The 16,472-nt window shown below is 46.3% G+C and overlaps 1 protein-coding gene across 4 annotated transcripts in view; it reads left to right on the top strand.

Moving 5' to 3' along the window:
* pacrg (PARK2 co-regulated) overlaps positions 1 to 16,472 on the top strand; it is a 290,834-nt gene that overhangs the window by 223,454 nt on the left and 50,908 nt on the right. Inside the window, exon 5 of one of the 4 annotated variants that reach the window (XR_011343449.1) lies at positions 9,307 to 9,470. The exons of the other annotated variants lie outside the window; for them this stretch is intronic. The gene's annotated coding sequence lies outside the window, so the exon portion shown is untranslated. The remainder of the gene's footprint in view (positions 1 to 9,306; positions 9,471 to 16,472) is intronic. 4 annotated transcript variants of the gene reach the window in all.

Raw genomic sequence — 16,472 nt, 5'->3', positions numbered from 1 at the left:
ATTCTAGTAAGATGTACTGTTTTAACTGCACAATCCCAAGTTCCTTTTGATCAGAGTTCTTTTTTGAGGTTCCAATTTATGCTGTTTTAGTGAAAACAGAAGTAACAGCAGATCTCAAGTGGAGTTTGGACAGATTTTTAAAGGTCTAAAACCCAGAAATAAATGTAAACCTGGAATTGGGATATCTTTGCATAAAACTTTTCAACTTTGTGAAAACCAACATTTCTCTTTAAGTACTTAGAGATGGGGAATTTTTATATTCATAAAATTAATCTTTCTGGAGCAATAAACTAGAAATTGAATCTATTCATTGATAAAATAACAATGGGTTATTTCTCAAATCTGGGGTGGTACAGGGGTGAGTGTAGCAGTAACCACAACACCATTAAAGCACCGATGACCCAGGTTCTAATCCATTGCTGCCTGTAAAAAGTTTGTTTGTTCTCCCCATAACCATGTGGGAATTCCTCCGGGTACTCCGGTTTCCTCCCACGTTCCAAAGACATGCGGAGTCGGTAGGTTAATTGGTCACATGGGTACATTTGGCAGCACGGACTTGTGGGCCAGAAGGGCCTGTTTCCATGCTGTATCTCTAAATATAAGAATTAAAATCTATTACAGATTAGGAAACCTATTACAGCCACAAAGCCATAAAACTCAGGTGCTTTTTTTAGTTTATGAATAACTATCTGTGCCAAGTTAATTTTATTTGTTATTTAAAATCTGAATTGAAATTGTAACTGCCTAGAAATTACCCCAGTCAGTTGCACTAAATGTTCTTTATATCTCTTCTTCTTCTCTTTGGCTTGGCTTCGTGGACGAAGATTTATGGAGGGGGTAAAAGTCCACGTCAGCTGCAGGCTCGTTTGTGGCTGACAAGTCCGATGCGGGACAGGCAGACACGGTTGCAGCGGCTGCAGGGGAAAATTGGTTGGTTGGGGTTGGATGTTGGGTTTTTCCTCCTTTGCCTTTAGTCAGTGAGGTGGGTTCTATATATATATAAACATTGGCAAATTGTACATTGTTTCTGAAATACGGTTCGATTAGCTTTAAAATCAACTAAAATATGCATTGAACAAGTGCGCGGTTGAGCTTCTGATGGCATATCCACTTCTTCATCAAAACTTTGATTAGCATCTCTGAAACATCATTCTCCTCTGCTGCTGAAGACCTCAGCTGTGATTTTGTTTAAGTTCCAACTCTTACAGTGCACTTTGGAGGGTGTCTATTTTTCCATCTATTGTAAACCTGAGCTCCTCCAAAATTCTGTTGGCTGACACCTCCACCAAGTTCTGGCATCATCTATCTATGCTGGCTTGAGGACCTGGGTTTAAAATTCTTGTCCCAGTCATCAGATTCCACCAGAGTCTTTGCCTTCCAAATACCCTCAATCCCTCCCTCTCCTCCGACCCTATATCTCACCTGATGCCAATCTTGACCTCTTGTGCTTTCCCCATTTTAATTGCTTGCCTCGGAGAGCCAAGCTGCCCAAACTCTGAGCCGTGAAAGCCACTCCCTAAATCTCTCCATCTCATTAAAATCTGCCTCATTGACCAAGATTTCAGACATCAACCTAATATTTTCATGTGAGAGGCATTGTCAATTTGCATGGCAACTCCTTGCAGAGTAGATCCGAGGGGGTTCTGTGATGTTTAAGAGGAGCGTATGATTGCCATTGGGGTGCTGGGTTGGATCAAATACTGCTTATTCTGAAGAACAGGCAGAAATACCATAGAGATTGTGCAGTATATCCTCTTTTTAAATGCATTCTTCAGCAAATACCAAAGCATATCCTGTAAATGTCATCATATTGCTACTAAGTTGGCAGCCAACATTGCAACAGTGACTACAGGAAAAATAAGTGCAATCTTCATTGAAAATTCAGCAATGTGACACACATCATTTACAAGACCAGTATTTATTATTCATTCTTAATTCCCTATGAACTGAGAAGCAATTAAAAGTCGACTAAATTGGTGGGTCTAGAATCGTGAAGTCAAATCAAGTCAATTCAAGTTTATTGTCATCTGATTGCACAGGTACAACCCGATGAAATAGCGTTTTCTGGTCCTCGCTGTAAAACACGCAGACAAGTAAAACACAAAAGTCTGCAGACATCATGGTTGAAGTAAAAACGCCCTATTTTACATTGTTCAGGGCCTTACTGGCTGCTAATTCAACATGTGGTCCCAGGCTGCCATACTTGTGCAGGGACATCCCTCTTCACAGGCAAGTTGTCTTCCCAGATTCAAAGGCTTCAAGGCCAGTGTAGAAGTGAGACCCTTGTGGAAGAGCTCAAGCCCAAAACGTCAGTTATGCATTTTTATCTTTGCTATATAAAGGGTACTGTTTGACCTGCTGAGTTTCTCCAGCATTGTGTTTTTATGGATAATACATGCACACAGACAAACAATACATATTCAGAACAAGTATTCATATACAGTCATGCACCGCATATTATCCGTTCGGGCAACGTCCGACCGCATATACATCCATGGTCCCATTAGGTTATACTGGATTATCCATTACCTATTACTGTATTTATAGTGTGTTTATTTTTATGTTGCAAATTGAAATTAGTATGATTTTATGATTTAATCAAAGCAAAGCAATTATCTGATTACATCTGCTACATCACATTTTCTGATCGGAGAACAGGACATAGTGGATGCAAATATGCTGTTCCACAACGTCTACATTGCATAACGTCCTATTTCACAGAATGTATTGTGGATGTTAAGCTATGCATAACTGGATCTTGGCGCCTCACAGTTCGGCGGGCAGCAACCTCCTTTGAAGAAGACCGCAGAGCCCACCTCACTGACAAAAGACAAAGGAGGAAAAACCCAACACCCAACCCCACCTTGCAACCGCTGCAACCGTGCCTGCCTGTCCCGCATCAGACTTGTCAGTCACCAACGAGCCTGCAGCAGACGTGGACATACCCCTCCATAAATCTTCGTCCGCGAAGCCAAACCAAAGAACTGTATACAAATAAATAAATGAATATTGTTTTATAAATATAAGCGTCTCAGATGGTTAGAGTGAACAGGTCCTTTGGTCATTCAACTTCCTCACTGCCCTGTGGGAAAAAGCTGTTTCTCAGCCTGGCAGTGCTGGCTCTCATACTCCTGTATCTCTTTCCCGGCGGAAACAGCTGAAAGATGCTGAAGGGACCCTCAATGATTTTGTGCAGCCTTTCAAACAACAATTCCAATAGGATCACGTTGATAGGTGGGAGGGAGTCTACAATGATCCTCTCTGCTGCTCCTATGGTCCTGTGGATTGACCTCTGAACCATTTCTCTGCAAATACCATGCCACACTGTGACGCAGCCGGCCAGGATGCCCTTGATAGAGCTCCTATAGAATTTTGACATGATAGTGACCGGTAGCCTTGCCCGATTCAGTCTTCACAGGAAATACACTTGCTGCTGCACCTTCCTGACCAGTGAGGAGACATTATGAGTCCATGATAGATCAGATAACGCCAGATTGGTTAAGGGCGACAGGTATCTTCCTTGAAGGATATTCAGTGAACCAGCTGGATCTTGAGACAATGTCATAGTGACATGGTTACTATTGCTGAGAAATGTTGGGAAATTTTTTCCCAATCTGGATTTTTAAAAACGATTGTTGAGTTTAATTTAAATTCCCGACATTCTAGATGGGAGTTGAACTCTTGGCTCTGTGTTCATGGTCTGTAACTCTGACTGATAATTCAATGAGTGGCACCACAGGCTGCGTACATCATTAGTTGGCAGGCGTACATCATTAGTTGGCAGGCGCACAGGGATCACGGGCAAGTGGTCTTCCCAGAATCCAAGGCTTCAAGGTCAGTGTAGAATTAAGTCCCTGAACAATGTAATGTAATCAAGAATGTAAATTTGAACGATGCAATCATGGTTTGATGTTTGTTGCTGGGCAATCCCTGCCTAGTTAGTAAGTTTCCATCAGCCTGGAGTTTCCCCATTCAGGTGGCGTGCAAGCACAATGCTTGAGGAGAGGGATACCTGGTTACATGATTGGTTCACATAATGATACAATTTGCAGATGAATTTTTTTTTTTTCTTTGGCTTGGCTTCGCGGACGAAGATTTATGGAGGGGGTAAAAAGTCCACGTCAGCTGCAGGCTCGTTTGTGGCTGACAAGTCCGATGCGGGACAGGCAGACACGATTGCAGCGGTTGCAGGGGAAAATTGGTTGGTTGGGGTTGGGTGTTGGGTTTTTCCTCCTTTGCCTTTTGTCAGTGAGGTAGGCTCTGCGGTCTTCTTCAAAGGAGGTTGCTGCCCGCCAAACTGTGAGGTGCCAAGATGCACGGTTTGAGGCGATATCAGCCCACTGGCGGTGGTCAATGTGGCAGGCACCAAGAGATTTCTTTAGGCAGTCCTTGTACCTTTTCTTTGGTGCACCTCTGTCACGGTGGCCAGTGGAGAGCTCGCCATATAACACGATCTTGGGAAGGCGATGGTCCTCCATTCTGGAGACGTGACCCATCCAGCGCAGCTGGATCTTCAGCAGCGTGGACTCGATGCTGTCGACCTCTGCCATCTCGAGTACTTCGACGTTAGGGATGTAAGCGCTCCAATGGATGTTGAGGATGGAGCGGAGACAACGCTGGTGGAAGCGTTCTAGGAGCCGTAGGTGGTGCCGGTAGAGGACCCATGATTCGGAGCCGAACAGGAGTGTGGGTATGACAACGGCTCTGTATACGCTTATCTTTGTGAGGTTTTTCAGTTGGTTGTTTTTCCAGACTCTTTTGTGTAGTCTTCCAAAGGCGCTATTTGCCTTGGCGAGTCTGTTGTCTATCTCATTGTCGATCCTTGCATCTGATGAAATGGTGCAGCCGAGATAGGTTTGGCCTGGAAGTCAGCCTGAAGAAAACTGAGGTCCTCCATCAGCCAGCTCCCCACCATGATTACCAGCCCCCCCACATCTCCATCGGGCACACAAAACTCAAAACGGTCAACCAGTTTACCTATCTCGGCTGCACCATTTCATCAGATGCAGATGAATAGTGTGTAGCTTAATACTGATTGGGTAATGCTTGTCACATGGGAGAAGACCATTTTTTGGATTGGTCAATCAGATTGCGGCGGGGTATACAAACCCATGTAACTGTCTGTTCAAAGAGTTCCTGGATCCCCCATGGGGATGATGGATCTCCCACAGGCCTGTGTAATGAATAAAGAGAATTGGCTAAAGAAATATCTGAATTCTTCATCCTTTAGGAGAGTAAACTGCTGATTCGGACCTCACCCTAGAACCAGAATCAAAAATCGGCACCGATCCGATCCTCCACATCAGGTGTGGAGCAGACTACCCTCCACTACACATTAACAACTCTGTAGTAGAGAGTGTGGAGAGGACCAAGTTCCTTGGAGTTCACTTATTAGTGACCTATTGTGGACACTGAACATCTCCTCATTTGTCCGGAAGGCGCAACAGAGACTGCACTTTCTGAGAAGACTGAAGCGGGCAAAGTTACCGTCCACTATTATCAACTTTCTATAGGACCTGCGTCACAGTGTGGTACGGTTGCTACAGAGAAACGGATCAGAAATCAATCCACAGGACCATAAGAATGGCAGAGAGGATCACTAGAGTCTCGCCCACACCCCCCCAACATTGATGTGATCTACCGGGATCGTTGTCCGAAGAGGGCATGCAAAGTCATCGAGGACCCCTTCCACCCTGCACTCAGCATCTTTCAGCTGCTCCCATTGGGAAAGAGAGACAGGAGGATCAGAGCCAGCGCCACCAGGCTGAGGAGCAGCTTCTTCCCACTGGCAGTGAGAATGCTGAATGACGAAAGGAACTGCTCACAGCAACTATCTGAGACTCTCATTTGTTCAAAACAATATTTATTTTTTACAGATAAAATGTGTGTTATGCCTGGTTATGTATCTGCATGTTTTGCACTGAGGACCAGAGAATACAATCAGATGACAATAAACTTGACATAACTTGACTTGAGGTGTGCGCACAACACCCAGCGGGAGAGCTAGGCCAATAGGCCTTTTCCTGGCTGCTGCTCCCTGTGAGGAGTGTAGACATGACCAATCCACAAGAAAAATGAACAGGGGAAGAGGATACAGGGTCTTTTTGCTCACCTGCTCTGAATGGAGTGAAGTAGAATTTCGCCAGATAACAGAGATGACTAACTCGAAATGCTCAAAGTCAGTCAATTCATCACATGCTTTCTACCTAAAGAACCATAAATAACAAATGCTGTCAGTCCAGGTCATGACGAATGCCAGATGGTTTAAACACAAGGCAACTGTATCTGTGGGATTATCAATTTGCACCAGTAATTCCATTTTATCTTGGACTACAAATCAGTTTTCATTGCAAAATATTTCGGCATTTCATAAAGTCTGCAGAGGGAGATAGATTGGGCGACATAATATTGATGTGGAAAACTGAAGCCAGGTCTCTGTGCCAAATACTATAGATTTTATGATGCACAGTGGCAGAGGTGGGGCTGCAACTGGAGCGATGACAGGAGGAATGGAGCTGCTCAGGCTCCAGCTGTTTCTGCAGTGAAGATTCTGATTTAGTATTAAAGCCATGACCTGTCACTTGATGTTGTAAGATAGGAAAGTATTGCGCTTGGCCCCAGCAGTTGTGCTGCCTGGAATGGAAGTTATTGGAGGTGAGGCACCAAAGAGGGAAAGAGATGAACAAAGAGAGCAGTATTAAAAATAGCATATGAGCGACTGAATCACTCATGGCATCCTTGAAAGTGTTTTATAGAGAAAGAAAAGTGACAGGAATCCAAAAAGGAAGAAAGATTTGGAGTTAAAGCGATAGAGAAAATAGTGAATAAAGACTGGATTTATCTAGTGCAGTGGTTTTCAAACATTTTCTTTCCGTAAGTGCTCCATAGGGATTGCTTAGGGTGGTATGTGAGTGGAAAGAAAAAGGTTGGCTCTCATGGTGTCTCACAGAATATTGAACATAAAGCATTACTGCACAGTACAGGCCCACGATGTTGTACTGACCTAAATATGCCAAAAAAAAAGCAAAATCCTCCCTTCCTCATTGTGGTACACCACCAGCCTACTGCAGGCTGCAACCTCTGTACCTGAAGAAGTGTAAAAGGACAGGACAACACCTGGCCGGCTGCCAATCAGTCGGCCTGAATGGATCAAGCCCCACCCAGTCGGCCTGAATGGATCAAGCCCCACCCAGTCGGGTGTCAGGGATATAAGCCTGTGCCGGCCTCCCGAGGCCTCACACTGAGTTGCTGCAGCCACAGCCAACCTGGCTCCGTGGAAGTCTTTGTGGATTAAAGCCTGTTGTACAGTCTTTACCTTGTGTGTGTCTGATTCTGTCTGACAGCGCACCACAATACCACACTCATAACCCTCTTTTTTTTTCATCCATGTTCCTCTCTAAAAGTCTCTGAAAGATCCCATTAGTTTCAGCCTGCAAAGTATTCCACCCCTGGCAGGGCATTCCACACCCAGTGGAAAAAAAAATATCCTAATGTCTCCCTAAAACTTTCTTCCCTTCAATTTGTACAGAAGTTCTCTGGTGTTTGCTACCTCCGCCTTGGGAAAAAAAGGTGCTGGCTGTTTACCTTATCAATGCTTTTCCTAGCCGCCTTGTTTATATTTCTTTCTTTTGCATGCATATCTTTTCTTGAGTACAGTTTTTCTTTTTCACTTCTGATAAATTCTGCCTGGCCCACAGGGAAAAGCATCTCAGGGTTGTATGTGATGTCATGGACAATATGTACTCTGACAATACATCTGAACTTCAATACTGCAATGGAGGAAATGCAGCGCCCTCCATCTTTGGCACACAATCCTATCTGTAGGAGCAAATACAAGTCCATGTGGAGTATGATTTTCAAAACAATGGGCGATTTATTAAACCTGATGTGCATCCGGAGATCCGTCAAAGCATGATATGGGTGCAGGTTCTATACTCTCAATTCATTATGTTCCTGAAACAGATGCCATTGCTGCTGTATTCCATGGCTCTACTCTTGGGCCTGTCTTTGGTTCCCCGTACCACATTATCCCTCTTTTCTGGGTAAAGCCCTTGCAATTCTTTCCCTGACAACACTAGCCACCCTCAACTAATCCTTTTTGTCATTTGAGCTAAAGGAAGCTATTGTCCTGGACACTTGTAATGACTTCCATTCTCATCCATGGATTCTTTTACATACACAAACCATCTTGTTTTCAATTCCCATCTGGAGGAGTCTCTCAGTACTGTGCTGGAATGCTACATTTTTGTCGTCAAGTCTCTGGGTCTGATTCCACATCTTCCGACGTCAGGTAACCAACTGAATCACAGCCAGACAGAGTCGGAAAGGCTGGCATCATTTGAACAGAAGTCCTGCCCCCTTCTGTTCCTCAGTTACCTCGTGGTGTGTGCACAAGTCAGGAACCATACCCTGCACGTCCAATTTAACCAGTGTGTTTCAAGAGGGTGAGACAGAGACACCATCCCCGAATTCCAACATGACCAGTCTGTGGCGACAGGCTGCCAGGTCTTTGTTTAACTTGCAATAGACCTCACTGGAAAGAATAGGGAATAATTTGTGAGTGTAATGTATCCCAATGAAACAAGGGTATCATGATCAGAGAGACAGAGAGGAATGAAACAAGTATCTTTAAAGGAAAGACAAGAAGAGGGTGTCAATGGATAAGGCCGAACTTCCCACAAGTAGATGGTAAATCACCTTGGGACTTTTCTAGCTATTCTGGAACCAAGTGATGGAGTTGATTGTCCTGTGTGTAGTCCAAGACCACTGAGAAGTACATTGAAGCGTCTTGCGCAGAGGGACATGATGAAGAATATTGCAATCACAGGCGAGGCTGACAATGATGCTTCTGTGTATACCCTGAGCATTGGAAAATGAGGCTGGTAGATTCTGGGAGTAAAATATCAATGTCACACTCATGTTCACAACTCATTGCTAATCCACTGCAAGGTTTGATCTTCATTTCTTTTGTTCTTAATAAATGAAGGTTATCTTAATGCACCAACTGCAGAAATTGTCAGAGTGTACACAATGACCTAGTTAGCTGCACAAATGATGCAATGGAGACATTATCTTTGAATTCACACACACAATTACTTAGCCAATTTCACAATGGGTGCCCACAAACCCAGAAATGGCTCTCAGTGTAATCTAACTAACAGAAAACAACTCTTATGTACAACCATAAACTTCCGGGCAAGCATCTTTGTGCATGGCCAAAGGTGTGGCTCACCTGCTTTGGAAGTGATATTTAACTTTTAACCTCAGCAAGACTGCGTTTTGAATACTGTGGTTTCCCTATTGCAGGAACACGCGAGAGTTGGTGGCAAGGAGATTTTTAATTATGAAGCTCATTATTCTCCTGTTCGAGGTCTTTAAACAATGCACGTGGATGCCAGCTTTGGAGTTATGACATGAGATTGGGACATGGGTCTATAGAACTGGCTGAAAATAATGGACCTCAAAGAAAAGTAAGAAATTCACCCCTCTTTCTTTCAGTGATAATGTGACCAAATTAAGAACTGGATCAAATTCCATGGCCTGTGTTATTGTGAAAACACAAATGAGATTTTCTGTGCCAGTGGAAAATTCTCATAATTCTGTCCATTTAGGATGTTCTTGTGAGTTCATAGTATCCTGTATATAATAATTATACCTGCAGCATTAGACAAGGAAACTTGTTGATCTGTGAGCACCATCACATACTTTGGATCGTTCTCTCGACAGATCTGCAAAGTTCATTTAATAGTTATATTCTCTGGGGATCCTTTATTTTTAACAACAGCCAGCTTGCTCAGGAATGTAATTAAAAAACCATTCCAGAAATACCTACTTTGATTCTTCCCTTTCCAAACCAGAGTTGTTTCTTTCAACCATTTGCAATTTTTGTTTCGGTAATCCTGGAACAGGGGTGCTATTTCTAAACCACTGGCTTTTAGCAAACAAATCAGTGCATTAGAGATGAGTTTTAAAAGAGAAAAGATCTTTATATAATGTGATTATGTGACGTTAAAATGCAGACTGTTAATTGTTCAGAATCTTTCTTCATTGATATCAAAGTCCAGGTCTGACAACTTGTGAGAGTTTGATATGTAGCAACTGCTACACAGAATGAAACACATCACTGCATGTTGGAGATTTCAAACGAACTGTTTATTCAAACTTTGCGCGCACCCTTTCAGAGCAGAGTGAGCTCCCCTCCCCCCACGTAGGCGGTGACGTCACCACACTCGCCTGAGGCGCGCGCCCAGGCCTAAACCACGAGGCATTGAGGTCCCCCGATGGTGCCATCTTCTCGCAGCTTCCCCGCCAGTGTGGCGGTACAAGCAGGGCCGGTTCGCCACGAGGATGTGCACTGCCACACAACCCCTCCCAGAACTGGCTTATACGTCTCGCCGCTTGGGCGGCCGACCTCGTCGTTTTGGTCAGGCCATAACTACCGACTAGCTAAGGCCCAGGTGTGCTGCCTTGAGTCAGTTGACTGTGAATAGCTCCCCCTTGCCCGCGATGTCCAGGGTGAATGTCTTGCCTGAGCATTGCAGGGGTTTGTAGGGGCCTTTGTAGGGGTGCTGCAGGGGCGCGGTGTGTGGGCCTCGCCAGACAAAAACAAAATCAGCCGTGGCCAGCTCTTTGGGGACACAGGACGGGTGGGTGCCGTGGTGGGTCGATGGTGGGGGCGCTAGTGAGGAGAGCTTACCCTACAAGTCTGCCAGCGATGTCTGACTCTCAGTCGCGGAACCAATGTTTGGGCCGAAGAACTCCCCTGGTAGCGACAGCGGTGCGCCGTAGACCAACTCCGTAGATGATACCTGTAGGTCTTCTTTCGGAGCCGTTCTGATGCCAAGCAGGACCCAGGGCAATTCGTCTGTCCAGTTGGGGCCAGTGAAGCGAGCCATGAGGGCTGACTTTAGATACCGGTGGAAGCACTCCACTAGGCTGTTGGCTTGGGGATGGTATGTGGTGGTGTGATGGAGCTTGATCCCAAAGAGGTTTGCCAGCTGCGACCAGAGGGCAGATGTGAACTGGGCACCCCTGTTGCTCTTCATGTGTGCTGAGACTCCAAACCTGACGATCCAGTGGACGGGTAGGTTCCTGGCACAGGACTCAGTGGAAGTGTCTCTCAGTGGGATGGCTTCCAGCCATCTTGTTGCGCTGTCGATCACGGTCAACAAATAGCAGGCATCCCTGGACACTGGCAGGGGGCCCACGATGTTGATGTGTATGTGTTCGAACCTCTTGGCCGTGGAGTCAAACTGCTACACCAGGGCCTTTACGTAGTGCTGGATTTTGGAGGTCTGACACTGCATGCAGTTTCTCACCATCTGGGCTACCTGTTTCTTGAGGCCTTGCCACACGAACCGTTTCACCACCATGTGAACCGAGGTCTTGACCGAGGGGTGAGCCAATTCGAGGAGCATGGTGAAGGCCTGTGGTCTCCATTGCGGTGGGACTACTGGGCGTGGCGAGCCAGTGGAGACGTCGCAGAGCAGCATGTCGGGGCTGTCCGGAAGTTTGAGGTCTGCTACGATATTGTCCTTACCCGCTTGGTGTTGGATGTTGGTGGTGAACTCCAATACGTAGGACAGATGCCGCTGCTGGCACGCTGACCAAGGATTCTTTGAGGGCCTTAGTGGCGGTTTATGGTCAGTGAAAATGGTGAATGGCCTGCCCTCTAGGAAGTACCGGAAGTGTCTGATGGCCAGGTACAGGGCCAGAAGTTCCCTGTCGAAGGCGCTGTATTTTTAGTTCCGGGGGCGGAGTGCTTGCTGAAGAAGGCAAGCGGGCACCACTGGCTGTTGACTGATCACTCCAGGACGCCCCCAACGGCCATGGCTGAAGTGTCCACTGAGAGTGTGGTGTGGGTATCTGGCTGAGGGTGGGCTAGTAGGGAGGCACTCGCCAGGGCATCTTTTGTCGCAATGAAAGCATTCTCGGCCTCTTCCAGGGGTTTTTTTTGGCGCGATCAGTGCGAACAATGGCCACATGATGCAAGCCGCCCCCAGGATGAAACGGTGATAAAAGTTGACCATGCCGGTGAATTCCAGTAGACCTTTGAGGGCGTCGGGCTTTGGAAACTGGCATACGGCTGCGACCTTCTCGGGTGCCAGGGCGGCCTCATCCGCGGAGATGGTATGGCCCAGAAACTGCAGGGACTGCTTGCTGAACTGGTGCTTGGATACGTTGACCGTGAGGCCGAAGTCTGCCAGACAGGCGAATAGTGCACGAAGATGGACCTTGTGTTAATGTGGTCCCGACTGGCGATGAGGATGTTGTCAAGATAGATAAACATGAAATCCAAGTCTCTGCTCTCTGCCGTTGAAATGTCTGGGCCGCGTTTTTAAGCCCAAAAGGCATCCACAGGAACTCGAATAGGCCGAACAGGATGATGATCACAGTCTTGCCAATGTCGTCGGGGTGGACTGAGATCTGGTGGTAACCCCGTACCAGGTCGACCTTTGAGAAAACCGAGACGCCATGGTATATGCAGTAAAGTCCTGTATATGCGGGATGGGGTATCAGTCTGGCGTGGTCACATAGTTGAGGCGACAGTAGCCCCACATGGGCACCAACCCCCGGAAGCCTTCAGGAACACGTGGAGGGGGAAGGCCCAAGGGCTATCCGATCTGTGGACGATCCCCAGCTCCTGCAGTTGGGTGAATTCCTCCTTTGTCAGTTGCAGCTTCTCGGGGGGCAACCACCTGGCTTTGGTGCGGGGTGGGGGGGCCCTGGGTCGAAATGTGATGGCGGACTCCATGTTGGGGCATGGTAGAAGTAAACTGTGGCTGCAGGATGGAGGGGAACTCATCAAGCATGCAAGAATATCATCCTTGGGGGTGCTGATGGAAGCTATTCCTGAGCCACACGCATCTGTGGCATTGAGGCGGACGGATTGGAAGGTGCGGGCATATACCAACTGCTTGCCTTTGATGTCCACCAACAGGCTGTGCGCCCAGAGGAAATCGGCTCCCAGCAGCGCTGTGCTCACTGAGGCCAGTACGAACTTCCAGCGGAACTTGTCCTTGCTGATCTGGATCTATGCGCTGCGTGTACCAAAAGTCTTGATGGAGGATCCTTTGGCTGCCCAAAGGTTTGGGCCCCATGCGTGGGTGCGAGGGTGGTCAGGGGGAACACACTTATTTCTGCTCCGGTGTCTACCAGCAAACATCAGCCACTGGACTTATCAGTCACATGCAGGAGGCTGTACGCGCGGTCAGCCACTCTAGCCATTAACGGCGGCTGGCCGGTCGCTTCCCTGGAACGAACAGGGCTGTCTGCACTTGCAGGCTTGGGCCCCACCAGCATTGATGGTAGAAACACCAGGTGGGGTGGTGTTCTTCCGGTTTGTGCTTGGGAGGCACGCGGCCAATTGGGCCCTGGGCAGGCAACCTGGCTGAGGGCGGCCTCGTTTTCTTGCTTAGTCCACCAGAGGATGTCTGCACGGGCTGCAACTCTGCATGGATCTGAGAAATCCTCATCTGCAGGAGGAGTTGGATGTCCTCAGGCATCTGTTCGAGGAAAGCCTGTTTGATCATCAAGCAGGGTCTGTGACCCTCTGCCAGCGCCAGCATTTAATCCATGAGGGCAGATGGAGTTCTGTCGCCCAGACCATCCAGGTGTAGGAGCCTGGTGGCTGAAGGTGCCGAGGAGGAGGCTTGTAAGAGCGAGGTATTTACCTACCTCCAGTGGGTTTGGATCAGGTCGTCCACCCTGGCTGTGGTTTCTTCATAGAGGGCACTCATGATGTGGTAGAACATCATGGCGTCTGATGCGATGTGTCGGAGTCAAAACTGTGCTTCTGCCTGCCCGAACCAAGTGCATTGGCGATGTCTCCAGAAGGGGGGGAAGTTTCACCGTGACTGCACTGATTGCTGCGGAATCCATATCGGGAGGCCAGAAAACCGTCTGGACTCGCTGGGGTCACCAATGTAGCAACTGCTACACAGAATGAAACACACCACTGCATGTTGGAGGTTTCAAAACAAACTGTTTATTCAAACTTTGCGCGCACCCTTTAAGAGCGGCATGAGCACTGCCCCTGCGTCGGCGGTGACGTCACTATGCTTGCCCAAGGTGCGCAGCCTGGCTTAAACCATAAGGCACAGAGGTCCCCTGACGACGCCATCTTCTTGTGCATGGGATGTGAGTGTTACTGGGATGACCAGCATTAACAACTCGAGAATTGATAGCTACCTCAGTGGTAAGCTCGGAATCGACCACATTTCTGTGTAGGCCAGTCTACATGAGGACATTTGATCTGTGAGGCAGGTAGATTTTTATAACAACAGTACCTTTACTAAGTCTATTTCTCAGATTAAATACAAAGTTAGTGTAGTGGTTAACGCAACCCTGTTATAGCAATCAGTGTTTGAATTGGTCACTAAAACTTAGTCCTTTGGCTGTGCTTGAATGCAATTTGAGAAATTAAAGATGTCTTTTTAGTGATTAACGTGACTCTATTATAGCGCCAGCAACCCAGGTTCGAATCCAACGCTGTCTGTAAGGAGTTTGTACATTCTTGCAAGTCTGCATGGGTTTCTTCCAGGCCCTACGATTTCCTCCCACCCTTCAAAATGTGCCGGGATTGTAGGTCAATTGGGCATAATTGGTGACACAGGTTCATAGGCCAAAAGGCCCTGTTACCACGCTGTATGTCTAATTTAAAAAAAATAATATACAGATTTATTTAATTAACCAAAGTTAAACTCCTTAGCAGCTGTGGTGGGATTTGAACTTCTGTCTCCAGATCATTAGTCAAGGGCTACAGATTAACATAAGCGGCCTATAACTACCTGCTACTGTGGAATACTACATTTGCTCCACAGAATGTAGATTCTGTTTATAGTCATTTGCATTATTCAAAAGATAAATGAGCAGTATTACTGAGAGTGGTGTACCACAAGACAAAAATTCAGAACAAATGGAGAGATCTGAATTGTAAGGGAACATCCTGACTCCTCGGAGTCTCTTGTTAAAGATGTGTTAGGTTTCTTGAAGAAACCTTTTTCTTAATGATGTGATGATAATTTTTTTTGCTGCATTGCCCCGCACATGGCCTGGTGTCAGTTAAATCAGGAAAATGTCTATCCAGATGGTATTTGGAAGGATGTTCGATAACAGGCAATAGCTGGAAGTCAGGTTTGAGAGCTCGTTGCCCTTAGTAAAGAAACACTTAAAAGATCCAAAGTTTCAACTTTGATGTGATTTTTTAATTCTTTGCATTAAGGTTCAGCCTCCAAACCTCCCTGATGTCTCAAGTTCAGGCATTTTCCCCTCACTCCAAAACAGAGAGAGTCTGAAGTGGGGGCTCAATTATCACAGGTTGGGACAGTGTAGTCCACAATCAGGGCTCCATGGCACTGGTCTTACATGGTGGGTCAAAGGGTCCACTTCCATGCTGTACATCTCTGACTCTGGTTTGGTTGCACTTTGGAAACACCCAGGCAAACACTGGGGCCCATTTTCCTCCCAAACCACCTTACAAAAACTTCAAGTTTTATTTTGCAGAGTCCAGCAAGATATCCCATTCATGGAACATCAAGCAGCAAGCCACATACGGAAGTGCAGTGTTACAGAGAGGGATCATTTCGTACAGGGCAAAGGCAACATAATTTAACTCTTCAAAGCACAGAGATGGGCCCAAAACATCAGTAATATATCTTTACCTCCAATGGATACTGTGAGACCAGCACAGTTCCTCCCCATCTCTGAGCTTTGACTACAATTACAGTGTCAGTGGACTCCCATGTTTCACCTATTTTACTTACGTGAGATTCACTATGGAGTGTGATAACATCAGGAAAGAATCTGGGCTCGAATTTGGTGGTGCATGATCCCATACTCATTCATCATCACACTGCCAGGGAGTGGGGGGGGGGGGGGGTGATGAGGAGAGTGTAGGATAAGTATTTAATATGATGACTGCTTTTTGAAGTTAGCGGGAGGGAGATAGAAGGGAGGGAGATTTGCGTGCTGACTTCATAAAGTAGAAACATGCAATTATACAGCAAGAAATTCCTTGCAACTGGGATTTGTACACATTGACAATTTCAAATGCATTGTAATCAATGAAGGACATTTTTAATCATCCACTCTATGGCAAAGTGAAGCCAAATGCACACAGTAAATGAGCATAATCTGCCTTTGAGATCTTGATTGAGGGTTCAATAGTAACCAAGATGCAAAGGGAATCTTTGGTAACATGCTGCAATATTTTAGGATATTTTATTGTCTACCCAGGAGAAGAGACAGATTTAATTTGCAGAAAGGATGCAGAAAGAATAGTTTCTCAGCACCTAGAACTCAGGCACCACATTTCCAGAGATACCCTTTGCAATCACGTCTCCCTCCTTACCCTTTTATTTTAACGCCTTCTAATATTTTTCCATACCTTCATGGAAGGGTTGAAGCCCGAATCGTCGGTTATGTACTTTTACGTTGGCTATGTAAAGGGAACTGTTTGATCTGCTAACTTT

Source organism: Narcine bancroftii, chromosome 8, assembly GCF_036971445.1.
Source record: "Narcine bancroftii isolate sNarBan1 chromosome 8, sNarBan1.hap1, whole genome shotgun sequence".
NCBI classification, from domain to species: Eukaryota; Metazoa; Chordata; class Chondrichthyes; order Torpediniformes; family Narcinidae; genus Narcine; species Narcine bancroftii.
The sequence above is the reverse complement of the archived record's forward strand: the minus strand, read 5'-3'. Positions and strand labels throughout refer to the sequence as shown.